Source organism: Passer domesticus, chromosome 13 (assembly GCF_036417665.1).
Source record: "Passer domesticus isolate bPasDom1 chromosome 13, bPasDom1.hap1, whole genome shotgun sequence".
Lineage (NCBI taxonomy): Eukaryota > Metazoa > Chordata > Aves > Passeriformes > Passeridae > Passer > Passer domesticus.
In genome coordinates this window covers 17,940,900-17,955,567 of record NC_087486.1, presented here as the reverse complement: position 1 = coordinate 17,955,567, position 14,668 = coordinate 17,940,900, and the positions used below count along the sequence as shown (strand labels likewise).

Genomic DNA, 14,668 nt, shown 5'->3' with positions numbered 1-14,668 from the left:
TGTGCATACCCCATGCCAAGGAGCATCCAAGGCCAGCTTGGACAGGGGCCGCAGCAACCTGCTCTGCTGGGAAGTTGCTCAGCTTGGAACCAGATGATCTTTAGGGTCCCTTCCAAGCCAAACCATTCAAGGATTTCATCATTCTACCATGCCCATTTCCCAGTGTGGCGCGGTCCTGAAACTTCTGTGACATCACAGCTCCCACAGTGTTCCAGGTGGAACGTCCAGCACCTGGAAACCAGCAGAGCAGACACTCTGCCTGCTGCCAGCGCTCAGTTGTCGCTCGCTCTGCGCTCTGCCCGTCAGCGCTGAGCTGTTGCTGCCGCCTGGGATTTTCCTGACGCCTGCTCTGGAGCACCAACCCCAGCAGGATGAGCACTGCTGTGCCAGTGGAGGTACAGTGCCATTCCAGGGAAGGGGCAGCCTGCTTGAGCAGGCTGCAGCCACGTGGCAATGGATGGTGTGGGACAGGAACCCCACTGTGAGATTTTGCTGTCTCTTGCAGACTGCCAGAAATGGTAGAGTGGAAATGGAAGTGGACATGGTGCTGGATGGGGAAGAAAGGATGGAGGTAGACACAGAAGAGCCACTTGAGGAGATGGAAGTCGAAGAGGAGGACAATATCGAGCAGATGGAAGTGGACGAGGAGGATGAGGAGGAGCCCATGGTCCTTGGATGAAGATGGAGCCCCACAAGTAAGACGGACAGATGCTCCCCATGCCCTGCCCACAGACACAGTGGCTGCCCTGACGCCAGCCTGGGGCTGGGCTGGATGGCCCCGCTCAGGGACACGCTGCCCGCAGGGGGCCTGGATTGTGCTGCCACAAGCACCAGCCCTGGCCTGCCCTGCACTTGCCTGGGGCCACAGCAGCCCTGCCAGCCCTGTCCCAGCTCCTGGGGGCCAGCTCCCAGCCCAGCTGGGCCCAGTGCTGGCAGCAGAGGCCAGCTTTGCTTCTTCCTTTCTTCCAGGCCTGATGCAGATGATGGCCACAGATATGACGCCTCTGTAAATATGTTTGAAAAGTGAGAAGAATTCTGTAAATATGTTCGTCGCTTAGAAGTTCTCTGTAAATATGTTTTGAAGACTGTTAGTCCATAGGATCCCAGGAAATATGAAAGGTGTTCTGGAAATCCTAGAATTTGCCGATCTTCAGCAAACAAATACTGCTTCTTTAGAAAACCTCACTTCTCTTTCTCATTCCTTCGTGCCGGGGTCGGCTGCCAGTGGTCTCTGCCCCAGCACGGGAAAAGGTGGTTCTGGGCAGGCCGCGCTTTCGAAGAAGGAGTCTGGACTCTTGCTTTTTGGTCTTCAGTTGACTTTATTGTTCCTTATCTCCAAAGTTTTTCTGTCTGTCCAGCCGAGGTCTGATCAGCAAGACAGCCAAGGGCACTCTCCCCCGCCCACGGGGTGGTTGTCTCTTTTCTAGTGAAAACTACATAGTAGATATTTACCTTTAATTTCCAATACTTTTCGCCCTTGTTGGCAAGTGCACTTTCTCTATGAACCAATGCACACATGCCAACATCATCCTGAACATGGATGCCAAGAAGAAGAAAGAAGAAGGACAGGGCACGCCCAAATTCCTCCACCTTGGGACTCCCGACCCATGCACAGAATTCTAAATCCCCCCTGTACAACATAGAAAACCCCCCTGTACAGTGCATTATAATTTTGTCCTTCACCCTGTGATTCCTACTACTGTGCTACTTAAACTTTTGTGGCCTGTAGTTCTTCATATAAGGTTGGCAATTTGCTCCATGAATTAAGATCGAATTTCCAGGTGTCTTTGGCTTCCTGCCAGGGTCTCCGAGCCCCTGCCAGGGCTTTGAGACATCCAGGGCATCCAGAGAGATGCTCTGGGTTCCGACACTTTTGGGCACAGGAAGCATTTGCACAGTTGGGATTTCCACTTGTTCCGGGATCCCGGGGCTGGAGCTCCCTGGGGCTGCTGCCACGGCCACCCCGCGGCTGGGGGTCCCTGTGCACAGGGGGTCCCACTGACACCACTGCTGGTGCAGGGCACTGCTGCTGCTCCTGGGCTGGGGCACAGCCGCGTCCCCAAGAGCTGAGCTGTCACCAGCACAGAGGGGGCTCTCGCTGCACTGGCCCCTGCAGCCATGCCACCAAAGCAAGGCAGGAAAGTTTCAGCCACCCTTCCTGCTGCAGCCACAGCCACTCCTGGCTCCAGAGCTGCCATCAGGCCACGGGGATGCAAAATCCACCTTCCCACTCTCAAGGCCTTGACAGCCTTGGCAACTATGGCACCTGCATCTGGGCTGCTGCAGGGGCTGATGTTTAAGCCTTGCAGCCTCCAAGGGCTCCGGGCTCTACTTCTGGGCCTGCCCTGCACTGCCCTGGGCCCGCATTGCTCAAGAGACAAAAGCCAAGCCAGGGGATCCTCATCCTGCCCAAATTGCTGAATTGACTGCACTCGTTAGGACCTTCTCCGCTTTCAAAGAACCTATTCATTTGATCACTGATTCGGCAGATGTCTAAGGCCTAGTGCAGCAGGCCGAAAATTCCATTTTCAAAGACATTTCTAACCCCAACTAGAGCATTTGCTTTCCCCTTTCATTTCTCTTTTGTCCCACAGACAACACCCACACTATATCATGTACACAAGGTCTCATACCACCCTTCCTGCATTTATAGTAGGCAATGCTAGAGCAGATGCCTCAGCAATGGTTGTCCAAACCTCCCTATGGAATGTTTTTGACCAGGCTAGGATCCGCCACCGCTTCTACCATCCAAACATTCCTGCACCGCTCAGCATCTTTAAAATTACCCAAGATCAGGCAAGATCCATGGCAAACACCTGCCCAAATTGTCAGCAACATGCCTTTGCTTCTGTCACAGCTGGAGTCAACCTAAGAGGACTAAAGAGTCTCCAGATCGGGCAATCACGCATCACACACCAAGCCCCTTTTGGGAGACTAAAATACATCCCCGTCTGAATTGACACCGACAACGCTGCGTTTTTCGCCTTTGCCCATGCTGGTGAGAAATCAAAAGGTGCTATAAAACGTTCCTTTTTAGCTTTTTCCACCTTCCCTGTTCCACAGGAAATGAAAACTGATCATGGTCCTGCTTATACCTCCCACTGATTCCAACCATTTTCTGACCAGTGGGCTATAAAACATGTCACAGCCATACCACACTCTGCCACAGGACACTCCATAGTCCAGAGGGCCCACTCTTCCATCCAAAGGATCCTTGATCAACAGAGACAGGGAGTCCACATATTATCTCCCATTGAGACACTGGCCAAGGCCCTTGATGTGCTCAACTTTTTCAACACCTCATTTATGGAGCCAACTCCCCCAGTCATCAGGCGATTGGCATTTAATTTCACTGCAGCCCAGTGAAAAGAAAAGCCACCTGTGTTGATCAAAGACCCTGAATCTAAAAAAATTATGGGCCCTTTCCCATTCATTACTTGGGGGAGAGGCTGTGCTTGTGTCCCTACAGCAGCAGAGACATTGTCTTCATTGTGTTGCTTATTTTATCCAGTTTTGCTCAACGCTTGCAAAAGTCCATGGCAGAAGCTTTCATTCTTGAAAACAAAAAGGGGGCACTTGTGGAGGCCCGGGGGCCTCTCATTGCAACTGTAATACCTTAGGGCAAAGGGGACCAAGGTGAAAGAGAGAAACCCCTCTGAATGCAGGGCTCTCACCCATGGCCACTTGCAGGCTCTTGCAATCTGCAGCTTTTGTTGCCATCACCCACTTCAACTGCCATTTTTTCCTTATAGCTACTCTCCAGAGAATGTTCTTCCCTCTCTTCTCCCCTGCAGGCCCTGGCTTCGCCCCTTCTCCCCCCCATATAAAACCCTCAGTCCCCAGCCTCATTTTCTCTCTGGCCCTGGACCCTCTTCCTCGCAATGCACAGCGTTTGGAGTTCCACACAAGGACCCGTCTCTGGCCTCATTCATCAGCACTTGAAGCAAGTGTGCTCCGGCCTCTGGCAGTGCAGCTCGCTCACACGGGCTCACTGTGGACACGCCGCAATCACACAGTCATTGAGTGCAGCAGAGAAGCTGGCCTCTAAAAGAAGTCATGAATCCCGCAGCCCACCCAACCCAATGCCTTGCATGTCTTTACATTTTCCTTCTTTGCTCATCTCTCATGTCACTTTCCCCATTTCCTCTCTCTGGGACCTTGGCTTCACTCTCTCCTGCCTGCAGCTTCAGCCACATGTGTGACCCTGCTGGAAGAGCCTGACCCACAGGGAAGTGGGAGAGGACTCTCCGCCAGGAACTGAAGTGACAGAACAAGGGGGAATGAGATGAAACTGCAAGAGCTGGAATCCATTCCATGATGGGAAGAAGTTCTTTCCTGTCAGGGTGCTTGTCCCTGACACTGGGACCAGTGCAGAGAGGCTGTGCATACCCCATGCCAAGGAGCATCCAAGGCCACCTTGGACAGGGGCCGCAGCAACCTGCTCTGCTGGGAAGTTGCTCAGCTTGGAACCAGAGGATCTTTAGGGTCCCTTCCAAGCCAAACCATTCAAGGATTTCATCATTCTACCATGCCCATTTCCCAGTGTGGCGCGGCCCTGAAACTTCTGTGACATCACAGCTCCCACAGTGTTCCAGGTGGAACGTCCAGCACCTGGAAACGACCACAGCACACACTCTGCCTGCTGCCAGCGCTCAGTTGTCGCTCGCTCTGCGCTCTGCCTGTCAGCGCTCTCTTGCTGCTGCCGCCTGGGATTTTCCTGACGCCTGCTCTGGAGCGCCAATCCCAGCAGGATGAGCACTGCTGCTCCAGTGGAGGTACAGTGCCATTCCAGGGAAGGGGCAGCCTGCTTGAGCAGTCTGCAGCCACGTGGCAATGGATGGTGTGGGACAGGAAGCCCACTGTGAGATTTTGCTGTCTCTTGCAGACTGCCAGAAATGGTAGAGTGGAAATGGAAGTGGACATGGTGCTGGATGGGGAAGAAAGGATGGAGGTAGACACAGAAGAGCCACTTGAGGAGATGGAAGTCGAAGAGGAGGACAATATCGAGCAGATGGAAGTGGACGAGGAGGATGAGGAGGAGCCCATGGTCCTTGGATGAAGATGGAGCCCCACAAGTAAGACGGACAGATGCTCCCCATGCCCTGCCCACAGACACAGTGGCTGCCCTGACGCCAGCCTGGGGCTGGGCTGGATGGCCCCGCTCAGGGACACGCTGCCCGCAGGGGGCCTGGATTGTGCTGCCACAAGCACCAGCCCTGGCCTGCCCTGCACTTGCCTGGGGCCACAGCAGCCCTGCCAGCCCTGTCCCAGCTCCTGGGGGCCAGCTCCCAGCCCAGCTGGGCCCAGTGCTGGCAGCAGAGGCCAGCTTTGCTTCTTCCTTTCTTCCAGGCCTGATGCAGATGATGGCCACAGATATGACGCCTCTGTAAATATGTTTGAAAAGTGAGAAGAATTCTGTAAATATGTTCGTCGCTTAGAAGTTCTCTGTAAATATGTTTTGAAGACTGTTAGTCCATAGGATCCCAGGAAATATGAAAGGTGTTCTGGAAATCCTAGAATTTGCCGATCTTCAGCAAATAAATACTGCTTCTTTAGAAAACCTCACTTCTCTTTCTCATTCCTTCGTGCCGGGGTCGGCTGCCAGTGGTCTCTGCCCCAGCACGGGAAAAGGTGGTTCTGGGCAGGCCGCGCTTTCGAAGAAGGAGTCTGGACTCTTGCTTTTTGGTCTTCAGTTGACTTTATTGTTCCTTATCTCCAAAGTTTTTCTGTCTGTCCAGCCGAGGTCTGATCAGCAAGACAGCCAAGGGCACTCTCCCCCGCCCACGGGGTGGTTGTCTCTTTTCTAGTGAAAACTACATAGTAGATATTTACCTTTAATCTCCAATACTTTTCGCCCTTGTTGGCAAGTGCACTTTCTCTATGAACCAATGCACACATGCCAACATCATCCTGAACATGGATGCCAAGAAGAAGAAAGAAGAAGGACAGGGCACGCCCAAATTCCTCCACCTTGGGACTCCCGACCCATGCACAGAATTCTAAATCCCCCCTGTACAACATAGAAAACCCCCCTGTACAGTGCATTATAATTTTGTCCTTCACCCTGTGATTCCTACTACTGTGCTACTTAAACTTTTGTGGCCTGTAGTTCTTCATATAAGGTTGGCAATTTGCTCCATGAATTAAGATCGAATTTCCAGGTGTCTTTGGCTTCCTGCCAGGGTCTCCGAGCCCCTGCCAGGGCTTTGAGACATCCAGGGCATCCAGAGAGATGCTCTGGGTTCCGACACTTTTGGGCACAGGAAGCATTTGCACAGTTGGGATTTCCACTTGTTCCGGGATCCCGGGGCTGGAGCTCCCTGGGGCTGCTGCCACGGCCACCCCGCGGCTGGGGGTCCCTGTGCACAGGGGGTCCCACTGACACCACTGCTGGTGCAGGGCACTGCTGCTGCTCCTGGGCTGGGGCACAGCGGCGTCCCCAAGAGCTGAGCTGCCACCAGCACAGAGGGGGCTCTCACTGCAGTGGCCCCTGCAGCCATGCCACCAAAGCAAGGCAGGAAACTTTCAGCCACGCTTCCTGCTGCAGCCACAGCCACTCCTGGCTCCAGAGCCGCCATCAGGCCACAGGGATGCAAAATCCACCTTCCCACTCTCAAGGCCTTGACAGCCTTGGCAACTATGGCACCTGCATCTGGGCTGCTGCAGGGGCTGATGTTTAAGCCTTGCAGCCTCCAAGGGTTCCGGGCTCTGCTTCTGGGCCTGCCCAGCACTGCCCTGGGCCCGCATTGCTCAAGAGACAAAAGCCAAGCCAGGGGATCCTCATCCTGCCCAAATTGCTGAATTGACTGCACTCGTTAGGACCTTCTCCGCTTTCAAAGAACCTATTCATTTAATCACTGATTCGGCAGATGTCTAAGGCCTAGTGCAGCGGGCCGAAAATTCCATTTTCAAAGACATTTCTAACCCCAACTAGAGCATTTGCTTTCCCCTTTCATTTCTCTTTTGTCCCACAGACAACACCCACACTATATCATGTACACAAGGTCTCATACCACCCTTCCTGCATTTATAGTAGGCAATGCTAGAGCAGATGCCTCAGCAATGGTTCTCCAAACCTCCCTATGGAATGTTTCTGACCAGGCTAGGTTCCGCCACCGCTTCTACCATCCAAACATTCCTGCACCGCTCAGCATCTTTAAAATTACCCAAGATCAGGCAAGACCCATGGCAAACACCTGCCCAAATTGTCAGCAACATGCCTTTGCTTCTGTCACAGCTTGAGTCAACCTAAGAGGACTAAAGAGTCTCCAGATCGGGCAATCACGCATCACACACCAAGCCCCTTTTGGGAGACTAAAATATATCCCCGTCTGAATCGACGCCGACAACGCTGCGGTTTACGCCTTTGCCCATGCTGGTGAGAAATTAAAAGGTGCTATAAAACGTTCCTTTTTAGCTTTTTCCACCTTCCCTGTTCCACAGGAAATGAAAACTGATCATGGTCCTGCTTATACCTCCCACTGATTCCAACCATTTTCTGACCAGTGGGCTATAAAACATGTCACAGCCATACCACACTCTGCCACAGGACACTCCATAGTCCAGAGGGCCCACTCTTCCATCCAAAGGATCCTTGATCAACAGAGACAGGGAGTCCACATATTATCTCCCATTGAGACACTGGCCAAGGCCCTTGATTTGCTCAACTTTTTCGACACCTCATTTATGGAGCCAACTCCCCCAGTCATCAGGCGATTGGCATTTAATTTCACTGCAGCCCAGTGAAAAGAAAAGCCACCTGTGTTGATCAAAGACCCTGAATCTAAAAAAATTATGGGCCCTTTCCCATTCATTACTTGGGGGAGAGGATATGCTTGTGTCCCTACAGCAGCAGAGACATTGTATTCATTGTGTTGCTTATTTTATCCAGTTTTGCTCAACGCTTGCAAAAGTCCATGGCAGAAGCTTTCATTCTTGAAAACAAAAAGGGGGCAGTTGTGGAGGCCCGGGGGCCTCTCATTGCAACTGTAATACCTTAGGGCAAAGGGGACCAAGGTGAAAGAGAGAAACCCCTCTGAATGCAGGGCTCTCACCCATGGCCACTTGCAGGCTCTTGCAATCTGCAGCTTTTGTTGCCATCACCCACTTCAACTGCCATTTTTTCCTTATAGCTACTCTCCAGAGAATGTTCTTCCCTCTCTTGTCCCCTGCAGGCCCTGGCTTCGCCCCTTCTCCCCCCCATATAAAACCCTCAGTCCCTAGCCTCATTTTCTCTCTGGCCCTGGACCCTCTTCCTCGCAATGCACAGCGTTTGGAGTTCCACACAAAGACCCGTCTCTGGCCTCATGCATCAGCACTTGAAGCAAGTGTGCTCCGGCCTCTGGCAGTGCAGCTCGCTCACACGGGCTCACTGTGGACACGCCGCAATCACACAGTCATTGAGTGCAGCAGAGAAGCTGGCCTCTAAAAGAAGTCATGAATCCCGCAGCCCACCCAAGCCAATGCCTTGCATGTCTTTACATTTTCCTTCTTTGCTCATCTCTCATGTCACTTTCCCTATTTCCTCTCTCTGGGACCTTGGCTTCACTCTCTCCTGCCTGCAGCTTCAGCCACATGTGTGACCCTGCTGTAAGAGCCTGACCCACAGGGAAGTGGGAGAGGACTCTCCGCCAGGAACTGAAGTGACAGAACAAGGGGGAATGAGATGAAACTGCAAGAGCTGGAATCCATTCCATGATGGGAAGAAGTTCTTTCCTGTCAGGGTGCTTGTCCCTGACACTGGGACCAGTGCAGAGAGGCTGTGCATACCCCATGCCAAGGAGCATCCAAGGCCACCTTGGACAGGGGCCGCAGCAACCTGCTGTGCTGGCAGCTTGCTCAGCTTGGAACCAGATGATCTTTAGGGTCCCTTCCTAGCCAAACCATTCAAGGATTTCATCATTCTACCATGCCCATCTCCCAGTGTGGCGCGGCCCTGAAACTTCTGTGACATCATAGCTCCCACAGTGTTCCAGGTGGAACGTCCAGCACCTGGAAACCAGCAGAGCAGACACTCTGCCTGCTGCCAGCGCACAGTTGTCGCTCGCTCTGCGCTCTGCCCGTCAGCGCTCTCTTGCTGCTGCTGCCTGGGATTTTCCTGACGCCTGCTCTGGAGCGCCAATCCCAGCAGGATGAGCACTGCTGCTCCAGTGGAGGTACAGTGCCATTCCAGGGAAGGGGCAGCCTGCTTGAGCAGGCTGCAGCCACGTGGCAATGGATGGTGTGGGACAGGAAGCCCACTGTGAGATTTTGCTGTCTCTTGCAGACTGCCAGAAATGGTAGAGTGGAAATGGAAGTGGACATGGTGCTGGATGGGGAAGAAAGGATGGAGGTAGACACAGAAGAGCCACTTGAGGAGATGGAAGTCGAAGAGGAGGACAATATCGAGCAGATGGAAGTGGACGAGGAGGATGAGGAGGAGCCCATGGTCCTTGGATGAAGATGGAGCCCCACAAGTAAGACAGGCAGATGCTCCCCATGCCCTGCCCACAGACACAGTGGCTGCCCTGACGCCAGGCTGGGGCTGGGCTGGATGGCCCCGCTCAGGGACACGGTGCCCGCAGGGGGCCTGGATTGTGCTGCCACAAGCACCAGCCCTGGCCTGCCCTGCACTTGCCTGGGGCCACAGCAGCCCTGCCAGCCCTGTCCCAGCTCCTGGGGGCCAGCTCCCAGCCCAGCTGGGCCCAGTGCTGGCAGCAGAGGCCAGCTTTGCTTCTTCCTTTCTTCCAGGCCTGATGCAGATGATGGCCACAGATATGACGCCTCTGTAAATATGTTTGAAAAGTGAGAAGAATTCTGTAAATATGTTCGTCGCTTAGAAGTTCTCTGTAAATATGTTTTGAAGACTGTTAGTCCATAGGATCCCAGGAAATATGAAAGGTGTTCTGGAAATCCTAGAATTTGCCGATCTTCAGCAAACAAATACTGCTTCTTTAGAAAACCTCACTTCTTTTTCTCATTCCTTCGTGCCGGGGTCGGCTGCCAGTGGTCTCTGCCCCAGCACGGGAAAAGGTGGTTCTGGGCAGGCCGCGCTTTCGAAGAAGGAGTCTGGACTCTTGCTTTTTGGTCTTCAGTTGACTTTATTGTTCCTTATCTCCAAAGTTTTTCTGTCTGTCCAGCCGAGGTCTGATCAGCAAGACAGCCAAGGGCACTCTCCCCCGCCCACGGGGTGGTTGTCTCTTTTCTAGTGAAAACTACATAGTAGATATTTACCTTTAATTTCCAATACTTTTCGCCCTTGTTGGCAAGTGCACTTTCTCTATGAACCAATGCACACATGCCAACATCATCCTGAACATGGATGCCAAGAAGAAGAAAGAAGAAGGACAGGGCACGCCCAAATTCCTCCACCTTGGGACTCCCGACCCATGCACAGAATTCTAAATCCCCCCTGTACAACATAGAAAACCCCCCTGTACAGTGCATTATAATTTCGTCCTTCACCCTGTGATTCCTACTACTGTGCTACTTAAACTTTTGTGGCCTGTAGTTCTTCATATAAGGTTGGCAATTTGCTCCATGAATTAAGATCGAATTTCCAGGTGTCTTTGGCTTCCTGCCAGGGTCTCCGAGCCCCTGCCAGGGCTTTGAGACATCCAGGGCATCCAGAGAGATGCTCTGGGTTCCGACACTTTTGGGCACAGGAAGCATTTGCACAGTTGGGATTTCCACTTGTTCCGGGATCCCGGGGCTGGAGCTCCCTGGGGCTGCTGCCACGGCCACCCCACGGCTGGGGGTCCCTGTGCACAGGGGGTCCCACTGACACCACTGCTGCCGCTGGGCACTGCTGCTGCTCCTGGGCTGGGGCACAGCCGCGTCCCCAAGAGCTGAGCTGCCACCAGCACAGAGGGGGCTCTCACTGCAGTTATCCCTGCAGCCATGCCACCAAAGCAAGGCAGGAAACTTTCAGCCACCCTTCCTGCTGCAGCCACAGGCACTCCTGGCTCCAGAGCCGCCATCAGGCCACAGGGATGCAAAATCCACCTTCCCGCTCTCAAGGCCTTGACAGCCTTGGCAACTATGGCACCTGCATCTGGGCTGCTGCAGGGGCTGATGTTTAAGCCTTGCAGCCTGCAAGGGTTCCGGGCTCTGCTTCTGGGCCTGCCCAGCACTGCCCTGGGCCCGCATTGCTCAAGAGACAAAAGCCAAGCCAGGGGATCCTCATCCTGCCCAAATTGCTGAATTGACTGCACTCGTTAGGACCTTCTCCGCTTTCAAAGAACCTATTCATTTGATCACTGATTCGGCAGATGTCTAAGGCCTAGTGCAGCGGGCCGAAAATTCCATTTTCAAAGACATTTCTAACCCCAACTAGAGCATTTGCTTTCCCCTTTCATTTCTCTTTTGTCCCACAGACAACACCCACACTATATCATGCACACAAGGTCTCATACCACCCTTCCTGCATTTATAGTAGGCAATGCTAGAGCAGATGCCTCAGCAATGGTTCTCCAAACCTCCCTATGGAATGTTTCTGACCAGGCTAGGTTCCGCCACCGCTTCTACCATCCAAACATTCCTGCACCGCTCAGCATCTTTAAAATTACCCAAGATCAGGCAAGACCCATGGCAAACACCTGCCCAAATTGTCAGCAACATGCCTTTGCTTCTGTCACAGCTGGAGTCAACCTAAGAGGACTAAAGAGTCTCCAGATCGGGCAATCACGCATCACACACCAAGCCCCTTTTGGGAGACTAAAATATATCCCCGTCTGAATCGACGCCGACAACGCTGCGGTTTACGCCTTTGCCCATGCTGGTGAGAAATTAAAAGGTGCTATAAAACGTTCCTTTTTAGCTTTTTCCACCTTCCCTGTTCCACAGGAAATGAAAACTGATCATGGTCCTGCTTATACCTCCCACTGATTCCAACCATTTTCTGACCAGTGGGCTATAAAACATGTCACAGCCATACCACACTCTGCCACAGGACACTCCATAGTCCAGAGGGCCCACTCTTCCATCCAAAGAATCCTTGATCAACAGAGACAGGGAGTCCACATATTATCTCCCATTGAGACACTGGCCAAGGCCCTTGATGTGCTCAACTTTTTCAACACCTCATTTATGGAGCCAACTCCCCCAGTCATCAGGCGATTGGCATTTAATTTCACTGCAGCCCAGTGAAAAGAAAAGCCACCTGTGTTGATCAAAGACCCTGAATCTAAAAAAATTATGGGCCCTTTCCCATTCATTACTTGGGGGAGAGGATATGCTTGTGTCCCTACAGCAGCAGAGACATTGTATTCATTGTGTTGCTTATTTTATCCAGTTTTGCTCAACGCTTGCAAAAGTCCATGGCAGAAGCTTTCATTCTTGAAAACAAAAAGGGGGCACTTGTGGAGGCCCGGGGGCCTCTCATTGCAACTGTAATACCTTAGGGCAAAGGGGACCAAGGTGAAAGAGAGAAACCCCTCTGAATGCAGGGCTCTCACCCATGGCCACTTGCAGCCTCTTGCAATCTGCAGCTTTTGTTGCCATCACCCACTTCAACTGCCATTTTTTCCTTATAGCTACTCTCCAGAGAATATTCTTCCCTCTCTTCTCCCCTGCAGGCCCTGGCTTCGCCCCTTCTCCCCCCCATATAAAACCCTCAGTCCCCAGCCTCATTTTCTCTCTGGCCCTGGACCCTCTTCCTCGCAATGCACAGCGTTTGGAGTTCCACACAAAGACCCGTCTCTGGCCTCATTCATCAGCACTTGAAGCAAGTGTGCTCCGGGCTCTGGCAGTGCAGGTCGCTCACACGGGCTCACTGTGGACACGCCGCAATCACACAGTCATTGAGTGCAGCAGAGAAGCTGGCCTCTAAAAGAAGTCATGAATCCCGCAGCCCACCCAACCCAATGCCTTGCATGTCTTTACATTTTCCTTCTTTGCTCATCTCTCATGTCACTTTCCCCATTTCCTCTCTCTGGGACCTTGGCTTCACTCTCTCCTGCCTGCAGCTTCAGCCACATGTGTGACCCTGCTGGAAGAGCCTGACCCACAGGGAAGTGGGAGAGGACTCTCCGCCAGGAACTGAAGTGACAGAACAAGGGGGAATGAGATGAAACTGCAAGAGCTGGAATCCATTCCATGATGGGAAGAAGTTCTTTCCTGTCAGGGTGCTTGTCCCTGACACTGGGACCAGTGCAGAGAGGCTGTGCATACCCCATGCCAAGGAGCATCCAAGGCCACCTTGGACAGGGGCCGCAGCAACCTGCTCTGCTGGGAAGTTGCTCAGCTTGGAACCAGATGATCTTTAGGGTCCCTTCCAAGCCAAACCATTCAAGGATTTCATCATTCTACCATGCCCATCTCCCAGTGTGGCGCGGCCCTGAAACTTCTGTGACATCACAGCTCCCACAGTGTTCCAGGTGGAACGTCCAGCACCTGGAAACCAGCAGAGCAGACACTCTGCCTGCTGCCAGCGCTCAGTTGTCGCTCGCTCTGCGCTCTGCCTGTCAGCGCTCTCTTGCTGCTGCCGCCTGGGATTTTCCTGACGCCTGCTCTGGAGCGCCAATCCCAGCAGGATGAGCACTGCTGTGCCAGTGGAGGTACAGTGCCATTCCAGGGAAGGGGCAGCCTGCTTGAGCAGGCTGCAGCCACGTGGCAATGGATGGTGTGGGACAGGAAGCCCACTGTGAGATTTTGCTGTCTCTTGCAGACTGCCAGAGATGGTAGAGATAGAGGAAATGGAAGTGGACATGGTGCTGGATGGGGAAGAAAGGATGGAGGTAGACACAGAAGAGCCACTTGAGGAGATGGAAGTCGAAGAGGAGGACAATATCGAGCAGATGGAAGTGGACGAGGAGGATGAGGAGGAGCCCATGGTCCTTGGATGAAGAAGGAGCCCCACAAGTAAGACGGACAGATGCTCCCCATGCCCTGCCCACAGACACAGTGGCTGCCCTGACGCCAGCCTGGGGCTGGGCTGGATGGCCCCGCTCAGGGACACGGTGCCCGCAGGGGGCCTGGATTGTGCTGCCACAAGCACCAGCCCTGGCCTGCCCTGCACTTGCCTGGGGCCACAGCAGCCCTGCCAGCCCTGTCCCAGCTCCTGGGGGCCAGCTCCCAGCCCAGCTGGGCCCAGTGCTGGCAGCAGAGGCCAGCTTTGCTTCTTCCTTTCTTCCAGGCCTGATGCAGATGATGGCCACAGATATGACGCCTCTGTAAATATGTTTGAAAAGTGAGAAGAATTCTGTAAATATGTTCGTCGCTTAGAAGTTCTCTGTAAATATGTTTTGAAGACTGTTAGTCCATAGGATCCCAGGAAATATGAAAGGTGTTCTGGAAATCCTAGAATTTGCCGATCTTCAGCAAATAAATACTGCTTCTTTAGAAAACCTCACTTCTCTTTCTCATTCCTTCGTGCCGGGGTCGGCTGCCAGTGGTCTCTGCCCCAGCACGGGAAAAGGTGGTTCTGGGCAGGCCGCGCTTTCGAAGAAGGAGTCTGGACTCTTGCTTTTTGGTCTTCAGTTGACTTTATTGTTCCTTATCTCCAAAGTTTTTCTGTCTGTCCAGCCGAGGTCTGATCAGCAAGACAGCCAAGGGCACTCTCCCCCGCCCACGGGGTGGTTGTCTCTTTTCTAGTGAAAACTACATAGTAGATATTTACCTTTAATTTCCAATACTTTTCGCCCTTGTTGGCGAGTGCACTTTCTCTATGAACCAATGCACACATGCCAAC

At 53.0% G+C, this 14,668-nt stretch overlaps 2 long non-coding RNA genes across 2 annotated transcripts; both read left to right on the top strand.

Moving 5' to 3' along the window:
• The first annotated feature begins 4,886 nt into the window (after window positions 1-4,886).
• LOC135279857 (uncharacterized) lies at window positions 4,887-5,560 on the top strand. The gene is made up of 2 exons (XR_010347025.1): window positions 4,887-5,075; window positions 5,350-5,560. It is a non-coding gene; the product is annotated as an uncharacterized LOC135279857 (long non-coding RNA).
• A 7,844-nt stretch (window positions 5,561-13,404) lies between these two features.
• Window positions 13,405-14,324, top strand: LOC135279936 (uncharacterized). Its single transcript, XR_010347079.1, has 3 exons — window positions 13,405-13,535; window positions 13,646-13,839; window positions 14,114-14,324. It is a non-coding gene; the product is annotated as an uncharacterized LOC135279936 (long non-coding RNA).
• Window positions 14,325-14,668: the final 344 nt, after the last annotated feature.